Below are 13,585 nucleotides of genomic sequence, written 5' to 3' on the forward strand. Positions count from 1 at the left end.
TTGCCTCTCCTAGACGAGACCTGTCCGATTTTGTCTGACTTATCTCTGGAGAGGTAGGGCTTTGGTGTGACTGTGAGTCTTTTGCTCTGTTGAATCACCACTCTGTGACCCTAAAAAGTCATAGTTGACAATAATCACTTACTGTAACCGAAGAAGAAAGCACGAATACTTGCAGAGTGATAGCTACGGCGCTATACGACTAGTTAGAGGAGAGGATGTATGCTCTACTGCAGTGATCCTTATTTTTGAACACTTCTGGGCCACCCTTCTTCCCACGCTTCCCTAGTGTGTCACTGGATCTGACAGCTGTCAACCCTGTAGAGGAGGAGGTTGCTAAAATATAGCGTGTATCCGATCGGTTGTGTGGTTTTTTTAAAGATTTTATTTATTTATTTGACAGAGATAGAGACAGCCAGCAAGAGAGGGAACACAAGCAGGGGGAGTGGGAGAGGGAGAAGCAGGCTCATAGCAGAGGAGCCTGATGTGGGGCCCGATCCCGGAACGCTGGGATCACGCCCTGAGCCGAAGGCAGACGCTTTAACCGCTGTGCCACCCAGGCGCCCCCAGTTGTGTTTTTTAATTGGGTGCCTGAGTGCTACAAACTATGATAGTGACTTTCTTGGACACTTAAACTCCACAGAATCCCCATGTAGTTATTATTATCCTTGTGAAGAAATGAAGTTCAAGAAAAGGAAAGTTTCCACATCCCCACAGTTAGCCAACGACAGATTTGGGATTCCCTGGCACTCTCCAGGGATTCCACTTACCACTCTGCCTACGAGGGGTGAGGGGGTGAAAGAGAACTTTGAAGTCTAGAGAGCCTAAGGGAACTGGTGATCAGTGGAGTCCTGGGAAGCAGGATCTCACCAGATTCCCAACGTGCTGGCACCTTGATCTTGGATTTTTCAGCCTCCCGAACTGTATGAAATAAATGTTCATTTTTTTAACCACCCGACAGATTGAATTTTCGTAATTTAGCAGCCCAAGCAGGATAAGATAATGGTAGAGTAAATGACAAATATTAAACATAAATATGATTTTCTGTCATTTGTTGCCCTTCCTGAGTAGACCTCTGATCTTCTCCAAAGGGGCTGGTCACCTTTGATAATGCACCCCACCATTACTTCCCTCTGCCCTTGCCAGAGCCCTCTTGTCCCAGTTATCAGATGGCCCTTTGTATCCTCAGAAGAGGTGCTGCTATGAAGATTCCCAAGGTCTTCTCCACCATGACCCTTACTGTAATTACTCAAAGTTTCCTTTTGTTCTCCCTACATCTCCTGGATGTTGGGGCCTCAAGAGGCTCATGGCCAATGGAAGTGGTAGGCAACCAGACAATCCGTTGTACCATGCCTTCCAAAGGCACACTCAGTCACAGCTTTAGTGTGTTATTAGGAAATCGATAATGATTTCCTAGTGGTGAAATGTCTCATGATTATAAGACACCACCCCAAAACTACTATTTTTAGCATCCTTGATTGCATCCCAGCTGGTCAAAAAAAATTAATCTTTTTCTGCAATTCCTTTATCACAGGTTGCTTACTACTTTCTATTTCCAACAATGAATCATCTGGATATGACCTTTCATGCTCCTCAGTGGTCTCTGGTGGCAGTGGGACCGGGCCATCCTTTCCTGGTGCTGGGAGGGGCTTGGTGGTGCTCTCTTCCTTGGTGCCTTAGCAAGAAGACGCAGAAGGACTAATGCCACCTATAAATAGGCTCGAGTTTTATTTACGGCTTTGCCTAACATTTAAGTATAATGCCCAGCACTTTCAGCAATGTAAAAAACATCTTTGGATTCCTGGAAATTTTCGCCGATAGCACTTACGAGATTCATCTGGCCTGTGATGGGGCTGCTAGCGGTAGTGAAACAGGGCGAGGGGAAGCCAGCAACAAGCACATCTTTCTGTTTCCCCGCAGCATTCGAAAAACACAGTGGTGAGGCCATGGATGTTAATAAGAGAATTAAGTGGCTATTGGTCAAATGATCTCCATGACCTATTTTATCTAAATAGTGAGTCTGTTGTACAGAAAAGCCAGACCTGCAACTCTATTTACTGAGCAAATTCCACCGCCAGGTTATACATACCGAGAATTGGTGGAGAGCATCAATTTCTTTTCTCCTTTCTAGAAGAGGGGAGAAGAAATAAGAATATGGCCTGCCTGGAGAAATGCAATTAGGTTACCTATAGCCCAAAGACGGGTTTTACCCATTCTTTATGCTGATTTCTGGCAACAACCGATCTCTGAGCGCCAGAAAGCCCAGGGCCCAGTGTCACCGTTCTGGGTAAGCAGCCTGAACCTCAGTTTCTTCAAGCTGTTCACAGCTGCTGTAACTGGCAGGCTTTTTTTTTTTTCTTGCACCCTTTCTTATCAGAAGGAATCATGATTCATGATATAATTCCTGGAAAGTTCATAAAGCTTCTCAGGATAAGGTTCACATTTAAATGAGATATAACATAATCTAAGAACTTAAATGGTCCAGATCCTTCAAATGTCTGGGTTGCTTCTTCCTTGAAGAAGGGCTCCTTTAAGAGCTATCTCAACTCTTTCATTGCACAAAGGTGCTGTCAGGGCATTTCAATAAATCATGGGATTCATTCATTCAGTTAGTCAACAAACATTTTCTGAACACCCATTACATGTTAGACACTGTGTTAGCCCCTGGGGTTATCCAAGAATTGTAACATGGTTTCTCTTTGTTGTAAAGTGTTTTGGCTTAAAATGTTGCATTTATCTTCACAATAACAGGGGGAAGTAGATATCATTATTAGCTTTATTTTACTGATAAGGAAACCAAGACTCAAGGAGGTCAAAAACTATGCCCAAGAACTTATATGTAAAACCTACTTTCTAAATTTCATTCTATTTCCAATCTAACATGCTGTATTCTCAATTTTATGAACTTTAGTTACTAGGTTTTAATCAAAATCTATGAACAAAAGTCAATATACAGACTAGACCCTTGGCATTTGCAGATTTAACTTTTTTGGCTTTGACTATTTGCTAGACTCTTCTTGGGAACCATTAGCAAATTACCTGGAAGAGCCAGGACTTAGGAATTGGAATTGCAGAGACATGACCTGATAGGTCATATGTTAGGCCATAACCCAAGTCCTGACTCTCTTACCCTGGAGGCTGGAGTGCAGAGCCAGTCCCCCATGTTCTGAGTGGCTTACCAAGCATCTGCATCTCAATGTGGCTCTCTTTCTATATGTTTTCCTTAATGTATTCTGTAGGGAAAATGCTACAGTGAGCTGCCAATCAGCAATAGCACTTGTGAATATCGGAACTTCAAGAGAAAGCTTCAGGAACTGGCCATCAGCAATGTCAGTGTGTGAACAACATCTAACGTGGGGATTAACAACTTCAGTTTGGAGAGGGAATTTGACCTAGTGGTTCACATCTCCTTGGCCATTGACTCACCAGAGCCTCTTTTACTGTGTTGTCTCTCTCCTCGGTTTAGGAATGGGGCATAGGACTCTGCTTTGGGTCACTTTTGTTGGGAACGTGATCAGTCATGTCCTGTTGTGCAGGACCTTCAAGGGGATTCCTCGGGGTCCTGCGGGCTTCCACAGTTCTCAGCGGTTACTTCTTCCTAGCTCAGAGCGGTCAGTTGGGGGTAGTGTCTTAGTCTCCTTGGGCTGCTAGAGCAAAATACCACAGACTGGGGGGCTTAGGAACAACAGAAGTGTATTTCGTTCAGTTCTGGAGTCTGGGAGTTCAAAACCAAGGCACCAGCATGCTTGCATTCTGGTGATCGTGTTCTGGTGAGAGCCCTGTTTCTGGTTCACAACTGGTGCCTTCTCTCGTGTCCTCACCTGGTGGAAGGGGCTGGGACTCTCTCCGGAGCCTCTTTAGAAGACACTAATTCTATTCATGAAGGCTCTGCCCTTGCACCATGACAAGCACCCCCCAAATTCCCTACCGCCTAACACCATTATCTTTGGGGGTTAAGAGTTCAATAAACGAATTTTGGCAAATGCAAATATTCAGACCATGGCAGGGGAATATTGTAGGGAACATAGTTTTATGCAGCCTTGGAGATTTGCAATAGTTTTTATAATTATCTACCTACCATGAGATTCGTGAAGTAGCCAGGTCTTTCTCAGAACTGCTACAGTGGCATCTAACTTATGCTTCTTACTGCTGATGGGAGACTAACCCAGACTACAGTCTCTGACCCTAGAGGGTTCATTACACATTCCATTTCCAAAAAATGCTCCATTTGAAAGAATTTTGTTGGGAGTGAAACACTCCATGTAATGGATTTCAAAACTCTTTTTTTATTTGGAATAGATATTAATAAAATAAAGCTATATACCAGTTAAAGGCTTTTTTAAAGAGTAGAAAAAAGAAGAAATGGAGTTTGCAGTATCCCAGCCCCAGAATAACAAAACAGAGCATAAAACAGTATGTTTGGAGCAGAGAAGCAATAGCTTCATAACTAACACAATCGCTATTTCCAAAAACTCTTCCAGTTAGTGGAACTCAGTCCCCTTATGATACAACAGTACCATATGCTCTACTACAAGTAGTAATTTTGGGGGAAAAGTCCCATTTTTCACCATTAGTCACCAGTGACTTCACACATCAAGTCAAGACTCTTTGAAAATATCCTTACTGACCACAGACTAATCCTCTTGTTACTGCAGAGTTTTATTTAACCAGATGTACACACGTGACCCTTCTTGGTTGCCAGTGAAGACGGCACTTTGATTTATTTACCTTAAAACCGCTTGCTCTGCCGTCACTTCCTATCACATAGAGGAACTCGGCAACGGTTTTCAGAGGTCAAGAGCAAATCTGTGTCATATCCTAGAACGAATCACAGGCTGAGTCACTTCTGTTCAACTCCTCCTTTGTCCAAGAGAAGGAAAACCAGAGTTGACTTGGTCAAGATAAAATCAAGGAGAAACAACAACAACAGAAACACACCCGAGTTTTGCACACCGCTGGCCTCCTCCTCCGCACATTATAGAGTTTCCATGCTGGGTGTGAGTGTTAGCAAACATTCTTGAAGAGCAAAGAAAAATGCTGCTTCTGCAAATGTGAGAGCCTCAATAGCAATCAAAGCTTTGCTGCAATCTTGCGGTATTCGTGAGGTTCCCCAGCTGTCAATCATTCCAGTTGTGACAGCTGCAATGAGACTCTGGCTTAATGTGTACTTCTCAACAACCTGGGGCCTGGAGCAGGTGTTGTGCTCTTTAAAAGACAACTTGCAGACTGTCAACCAATTTCTTCCCATCTGGAAGGGAGGAGGCGGCCCTCTGTGGTCCAGCATGAGCAGGGCCGTAGAGGAGTTGGGGCACACATGGTACTGAGTGCCTTTCTTCCCTACGGGCGTTCACTGCTGAAAGGAATGATGATTTCCAACTGCAAATGGCCTTAAAGAGGGACGATTTAGTACCAGACTGTCTAATCAGGAAAGGCAAAGTGTTTGAACTTGGGAGTTTTACTCTAATTCCAATAGAGAGATCTCCAGTAATAGAAATTAGTTAAGTGTCTGTTCTCGGTAAAGAACGTATTTACTGCCACCTCTTTTGAGATAATGAAATGCCATTTAAATTACCCTCTCTCCCTGGTAAATCTGAGCAGAAAGCCAACTCCCCAGGTTTCCTATCATTTTGCAGAGCCCGAGCCCATCCTAGTAACCACTTCAAATCTCACTAGGGAAGAACAGCAGGTAGGAAGCTATTTGGGATTTATAGCGCCACTTACTTCTATAGGCAAAACCAGAGTCATAAAAAGCAAGAAGAAAGAGTTCTTGAGCCCTCCAGGGTAAGTAAGGGAACACACTTTAAAATCCTGATTTTTATTGCTCTAGACAAAAGAAGACACCTTCTTTAGCCCGTTGCTGGAAGACCGAACTTCAGCCTTTGTCTGAAGCTCTTATTTCAATGAGTCTCTGCCGATTTGTCTACGCTGAGCCCAGGCAGGTCTGGTGTTTCTCCCAGGCTCAGCTTTCTCACCTCTGAAGTGGAGCTAGTAATATCAGCTGGGTTCTAGCATCTTGTACAGGACACTTAGTAATATAAAGTGCCATCTTGGAGCCCTAAAGTTCTGCCACCATGACCAAGAATTGCTCTAATGGCAGAGAAATCAAAACCAAAAATGTGACATTTTCCCAAGTTTTTCATACCCAGATTGGTCCAGGGTATGCCCTCTGCCTGTTTTCATGTCATTGATCTCCCTCATTTTTTTATTGCCACTTCATCTGGGGTAGCAAAGTGGGTGGCAGGAGGGAGAAAGACATGAACGTTGAATTGGTAGGATCTGAGCTTTTCTAGGTGGACTTGGCCAGGACTCAGGAAGGAAGCCGTGGAGAAACCCCACTCATTTACACCTCTTCGAGAGGAGGCCAGTCTGAGACCATGGAAAGGTCCAAGCATGAGGCTATCCTTCTAAACGGAAGAGATCTCTGTCCCTTTGCCTCTCCCCCGTCCTTCCCACCACATCCCCACACCCCGGGAAAGAAGAGCCCTCTGCCTCACCCTGGAGTCCTTCCTCTTCCCTTTGCTGCAAGCCCCTTTTCTCCCCAGCAAACATGCAGGACTCCTCACAGAGAAACAAAGTCATCTGGTGAAACTTGTTACCCCTTCGAGACAAGGGCACTGCTGTCCTTCCCGCCCCCCTCCCCATCCCAGTGCAGACAGCAAGCCGTATCAGGAAAAGCAGCGGCTGGAGTCAGGTTGAAACGTTCACCTCTCTCTAGCGGTGTGTATCTGGGGAAGTGATTTACCCTCTCTCTCCTCAGCTGAAACAGCAGCCAAAAACAGTGATAATAATGCCTGTGAGAGTTATGAGGCTGATACGAGATCCTGCGTTGAAATGCTCACAAAAGACCCAGGACACAGGTAACCAGGGTCTCTTCCGAGCGTGGCTGGAGTTTTGGGCATGGCACTTGGACCTGCCACCTCTCCTACCTTGCCCTTGCCTTGGGCTCAGGCTCTGGAGGGACTCCACGTGTGTTGACCTTCGCCTGAGTACCAAGGATAAATACCGCCTCTGCCTGGAGATCTTGCCGCACCTGTTTCCATGACACAGCATATCTCCGCAGTTTACAGAACAACTCACAGAACTCCTCCGGAAATGTGGAGTCAAAATAGCTGGCCAGGGCTCTGCATTCAATGCAGAGATCTCTGCTTCTTCAGGGCCCCTGCAGCCTTGGGCTCCGGTCCCTGGGGCTCTGGAAAACCTTGTTTTGGGCTGGGGGCCTCCCTGAGCAGCTTGGATGCCAGTGCCCGGGGAGTGTGCTGTGTCAGTCGGAAGTAAGCCCGGGCTTCATCCTCACTGTCCTAGGAGCCACAGACTCGGTGACCTCGTGCCTGTTACCGTGGAGTGAGGTCCCGGGGGGCACATCCAGCATCCCCTGCTCCCCCTTGTTCGCTTGTCGGAAGACTGTTACTCCCATTGAGTCCCACTCCTTCATTAGCCACAGGAGAACCTGAGGCTCGGGGGCAGGGGCAGCTGCAGCAGGCCAGCAGCAGCACACAGGGGACATCATGGGCTCCAGCCTCAGCCGGTAGCTTGCTGTGCAGCACCTGCAGCCTGCAGCCCGTCTACAGGCAACACGTCCAGCTCCGTGTGTTCTCTATAAACAAAGGTGTTTGCAGGGAGAAAGGCAGAAAACAGAGCGCTTGGGCTGACAGGCAACTCAGAAGGGTGGGGGGAGGGAGGGAGACAGGAAATCTGATGTATCAGGGAGATGAGAGAAGGGGCTGAGAAGTAAATCCAAGGAGCAGGGAGACGTGCTCGTGAGGGCAGGAGCCTGCTGCAAGGTGTGGAGTGAGGTGGTTGGTCAGTGGCCGCCAGGCCAGGAGGGAGCTGAGCGAATTTGTGTGCACACAGAGACCCTCATTCGGTCATCACGCCGGAAGTTGAGAGTAGGACCCGCCATCTTGGACAAAAGCCCTTGCCTTTAGGATTCACAAGCACACAGAGAGGAGGAAGGGAGGGCAGCTATGTGGGCACCAGGCCCTCATCTCGAACCGAAGGAGGAAGTAGAGGGAATATCAGAGGAGAACATAGATTCGAAGACCTTTAGGCCTGGAAGAGACTGTCTAATTTTACTCCTTCCTGTACAAGCAGGAAAGGGGCAGCCCAAAGAGGTTGAATGACTTCATTGCAGGCCGCAGAGTCTGTGCGGAAGTCACTCTAGGTCTCTGTCTTATTATCCGGGTGTTGTAGGTTGAGTAGTGTCCGCTCCCCTCAAAAGATATTTTCAAGTCCTAACTGTTGGTACCTGTGAACATGACCTTGTTTGGAAAAAGTGTCTTTGCAGATGTCATCAAGTTAAGCTGGGGTCACACTAACGTAGGGCCAGCCCCTAATCCAAAATGACTGGGGTCCTTGTAAGAAGAGGACAAGAGACACAGACACACAGTGGAGAGGGCCACAGAAAGCCACAGATTGCCAGCAACCATCAGAAGCTAGAAGAGAGGCACGGAACAGACCCTCCCTTAGGGCCCTCCAGGAGGAAGCAATGCTGCTGCCTCCCTGATTTCAGACCTCTGGCCTCCAGAACTGTGAGACAATCAAACTCTGTTGTTGGAAGCCACCCAGTTTGTGGCCCTTGTTGTGGCAGCCCGAGGAAGCCCATACACCCGGCTGAGGGGACGAGCACAGGTGAAGGGCAGAACTTCCTCAGAAATACAGCAGCGCGCATGGCAACATTTGACGGCTTTCTGTCAAGTCTGGACCCACCTTCTGTGAGGTCTCGATTCACTGTGAGGCCCGAGGAAACGTGGAGAATTGAAGGGACCTGGGGAGTAAGGCAGAGAGAGCCAGGACCAGGCTGGGTGCTGTCATTGCCTCTCTGTCTAGGTTCTGAACCTTCTTGAACTGGCTCCTTGACTAGGGCTGCTCCTGATCAGAGTCTCAGTTCTTAGCGGGGGGGTGCCACATGGGGAGCAACACTTCTGAACTTATAGGGGCTTCTGCCCTGCAACCCTGTCTGAGCCCCTACCCTGGCAGCCTGCAGGGGATCATGTCAGCATCGCAGGGATCTCCTTCCCCTTCCTCCCTCCGCCTCTGAGGCAGCCATGTCACCCTCAGATCCCAGCCAGTCCCTGCCTAGTTCCTCATGACCACCTGCACCCCGTCAGTCCAGCCTCACAGACCCACTGAATGGAGTTCAGCGAGGAGCTTGCCAATGTGTGATCCTGTCACTCCACCAATGGGACCTGCAGTATATATTTTCTTGAGGCTTCCATTCTGTCCTTGACACCAACAAGACCCCTTTGTCGAGGAGATAAGAATGGAAGAGTAGGAGGGGACACTCCCCGATGCCCTAATAAGAACACATGTGACCAAAGAACTGAGAGGGACAGGCTGAGGCTTCAGGAAGAAGAAGCTCCTTGAGCCCCTGAGGGACCAGCAGCTCCCCACAGGGAAGGAGTGGGATTACCTGAGCCCTAAACTAGGCGAGTACTTCTATCAGGCCACCCCAGTCTCGGGTCCCCTCCCCTCAGGTGCCACTGCTGTTAATGGGTCCCTCTGTTGCTGTTGTTCAGGCTTGGCTTCCAGAAGTCTGGGGTGTGCCCTGGGGCTTTGCATGTTTGCACCAGCAAGCCAGTGGGTTTGCTGGGGGGACCCTCAGACTTTGGGCATGGTTGTTCTGTAGATGATCTAGAGCCTTCCAGGCTAGGGGATATGGGGTTGGGGGCTCTGTGGGGGGCACCCTGCCGGCCAGCCAGTCAGCGAGGCCATCCGCAGCTCACCGGCTTCCGCTCTGAGCGGCTGCCTTCTCCCATCTGTGGGAAGGGTGCATCTGCTTTCCTTGAGGAGAGCTTGCGCCTAGCTGAGAGCGGGAGAACAAAAGACAAGTGTCTTAGGCTGTTCAGGCTACTGTAACAAAAGGAGCATAGATGGTGGTTTAAACAACGAACATTTATTTCTCTGTTTTGCAGGCTGGGAAGCCTGAGCTCAAAGTGCCAGCAGATTCGGGTCTGGTGAGACTTGCTTCCTGGTTTTCTTCTATGTCCTCACGTGGTGACGGGGGGGGGGGGGGGCAGGGCGTTCTGTGAGGCCTCTATTATAAGGGCACAAATCTCCTTTGTGGGGGCTCCACCCTCATGACCTAATCACCCCCAAGGTCCCATCTCCTAATACCCTCATACTGGGGGTTAGGTTTCAACATAGGAATTTGGGGGGGTGGGGGGAAGCACACATTCAGTATGTAGAGACAAGGAAAGAATGAAAACCTCGAACTATTCCACTGGCCGCTCAAACCCACCTCCCTGCTCAAGTAGGGAAGAGGGGGGGATCATTCCATAGGAAGAGGGTGGTGGAGGGAGGATGCACTAGCGTTGCCCTAGGCACCCATTGGCCAGTTCCTCTGAGTGTCTGGCTGCCTATCACCTCTCCATATGCATGCCTGGAATCTCTATGCCTGGGCGACAGCTGGAGAGCTAGACTGTTTCTGGAACAAGTCTCGACGGGAGGCCATCAGACGTTGCTCGGGACTCGGTATACCGCTAAGGACGTGCCGTGCTTCTCATGGGCATCATCCCCTTGACAAGGGAGGGTGAGCAAACATCATCAAGTTTATTCAAATATTTGACCTCCGGAGTGCCTTCTATATTCCTTTAAAAAAGGAAATCCGATGAAACATAAAGCAGAACACTGGCCCCATTAAAGTGACTGTTGCTTCCTCTCAGGCCATTTCCAGCTAAACTCGGAACCCTCGCACTGCCGTATTTAGAACTGTTAAAAGGTAAACTGAGGCACATTAAAAATTGGGGGATATTGGAGCAAACTTGGTGAGAATGGGACGGCACTAAGCCGGAGGTGGTGAGGGGCGCCTTACGAACAGAAGCTTGGGGAAAAAGTTTTATAGAGCAAGTGCGGAAGCAAAGAAAGGAAATGATTTGACCGGCTACGGCTCAGAGCCTCGTTGGCTGTTTGTGATTGGTTGTTCTTAGGTTTTGACTTCATAACCGAAGCATGTGCAGGCTTAGGTTTTGGTTTGCTTATGGGGGCCACCAAAGTGTTAGGGCCACTTCAGTCGAACGGCCCATTTAATTAATTGAATGCAACCCAGCCAAGAGAATCATGTGCTGGGTTTAAACGATATATATTTTTTTTAATTAGACATGCGTGTCATATGTCTCCTGGTGCCAACTGCAGTCATTCTAGGTTTTTTTGGCGATGACACGGGAAGGTGAGTAAGGCAGAAGCTGCCTTTTCTTGTTCGGTTTGGCCTGTTGAGTGAGCTTTGTTTTTCGCTATGGTGTAAAGAATGTCAGTGTTGACGAGGGGCAGAATCATGTCATTATCAAGAGCAAGGGCCCTGCAGCCAGATTGGGTCTGAATCACGGCTATGCTGCTCCCTGGCCTTATGACTTTTGGTAGCTGGCTAACTCTCTGTGCCTCAGTTTCCTTCTCTTTAAAATAGGACTGCTCGTGGTACTAATCTCACAGGGTTTTTGTGAAGGTTAAATGAGTTAACATAAAGTGCTTAGCGCCAAGCAGAGCACATCATAAGGGCTTAAGGTGAGTCGGGTTTATTTCAGTCCATGCTTGCCACATGTTTGCCATCTTTTCCTGCTTTTAAAGCCACTATCAGCAAATAGCAGGAGAAGTCATCATTGTCGGAGTAACGAGCTGCGGGTTGATCTCAGCTCCCCCTTTCTAAACCCACAGAACACCAATGAAGGAAAGTCTTTCTGTGAATGTCTGCAAAATATTTGTTCGTCCTCTTAAGTACCTTCTGCTCCTTTATAACCTTCCTGCGGATGGAGGGACTTGTAATTGCTTTTACAGTAAATTTGGTAAAGGTACATCTTTTTTATGTGTCCAAAAAGGGGACTGGAATTCTGTATCCTCACTCTTTATTTCTGGGTGTCCTTGAACTTGCGCCTGGGTTTGGGGGGTTGTGCGGAGGACTCATGACATCATGTTCATAAAGTGCCAGGCTGGCACAATCTGGAATGCTCCACAGAGTTATGCTCCCATTCTTTGCTCTTGCAACCTGTTTACTAGCCTGAACTATTACTGTAGCTGTGGCAAAGCTTCTGGTCCCTGCCCCACGGCAATAATGACTCCCTAAGGACGGTTGTTTTACACACACAGTCAATGAGCAAGGAGGAGGGAAATGCACATAATATAAACTCACAAGTAGAAGTAGCCCGGAAATCACCAAAGCAAAGAAGTGTTGACTTGGGGGGGGTGGGGGTCCATGTTCCAGAACTGTGTTCCGGAAGAGTGTGTTTTCTCTTTGCCAATTTCTCTTTGAGAAAGTTGCCACCCTGGTGGCGGGTGCCTGAAACTCTGCTGGGTGGGGTCTGAATCAGGAGGACCCTCCGCACCCCTGCAGATGGGATCGGCTTGTTACTTCTCCTGCCTGGAGCCGTGAGTACGCTCCAGACCAAACGCCGGCTACCTCGACAAAGCCTACAGGCAAACCTCATCAAAGAAAATGAGAAAACAAGTCCACACTGGTTACTGGAAGGAGATGCTTCATCTCTGCATTGCTGGGACCCTGACTGTCAAGAAATACGGTGGGTTCACAGGGTTCAAGGAAAATAGAACTGCTTCCTAAAAACCATACCTCGCATGCGTGCTGTGAAAGGCCATCCCCTGTGGCGGGTTTTTCTGACATGGCTAATTACCAAACTACTAAACCAATAATTTGTAGACACCCCACCCCTGAGGATCTAGCTTCTCCAAAGCATTTACTCCAAAGCTGTCCTTTCTGCCCCTGCTTCCTCGCAGGAATCTATTCTTCTCTTCCCCTACTGGGAAAACAGTTGCCCCTTTAAATATAGGTCATAGAACTTCCATATGGGCCAAGAACCATCCGCTAAGAGAGCACACGATACAGAAATCTTTATGTAAACACTACAGTTCCCCACTGCCAGACAATGACCAGATTTCCTACGGTCCAGGCGTCCACGGTCCTGGCACTGAGGTTGGACAGCTGTGTGGGTGGTTATTCAAAGGGAGGATTTTAAATGCTCACATGTTTCCTCCCATTACAAGCTCCAACTTATTACCTACCTCCTATTGTTCTCGTTCACTAGGGAATGCCTTTGTGGCTGGCCTCTCAAAGGAGAGTAACAATGACCTCAGGAATTCAAGCCAAGGCGCATAAGAGGGGCCAGATGGTTTTCCCTTTCCCTGGTGCCAAAGCTGTGGCAATTCTCCGAATGTAAGACTTGTGCACAGAAGCTAGAAAATTATTACTTGGGCAAAGACATTTATCTTTTATTCAGGAAAAAAAAAGGTTATTGTCAGGGTTTTGCCTCTGTACTGGTTTTTCGGTAGCCCTAGATAATGACCATGAGATAATCTGCCCATAAGGCCAAAGAAGCTTTCTGACTCGAGGTGGATCCCAGCGCACCCTTGAGTGAGGAGACATATTGGTACATAGGCTTTCTTGAGTAGGACCTAGAAGAGCGTAAACTCTGAATATTTTCTGCAGCTCTCGTCAGCTTCCTAGAAAGTTTTGTTCATTGGTTTTGAAATTCTATGGGATGAAGTGTCTGAAAGTTCCTCTAAATATCTATTAGGAGACATCGATTATTTGCGTGTGTCTGTGTTCACATTCATGGGTTATACTTTTATCCAGGAAGAGATACAGGGG

This window comes from Ursus americanus, chromosome 19 (assembly GCF_024610735.1).
Source record: "Ursus americanus isolate L20-20 chromosome 19, mUrsAme1.1.p, whole genome shotgun sequence".
NCBI classification, from domain to species: Eukaryota; Metazoa; Chordata; class Mammalia; order Carnivora; family Ursidae; genus Ursus; species Ursus americanus.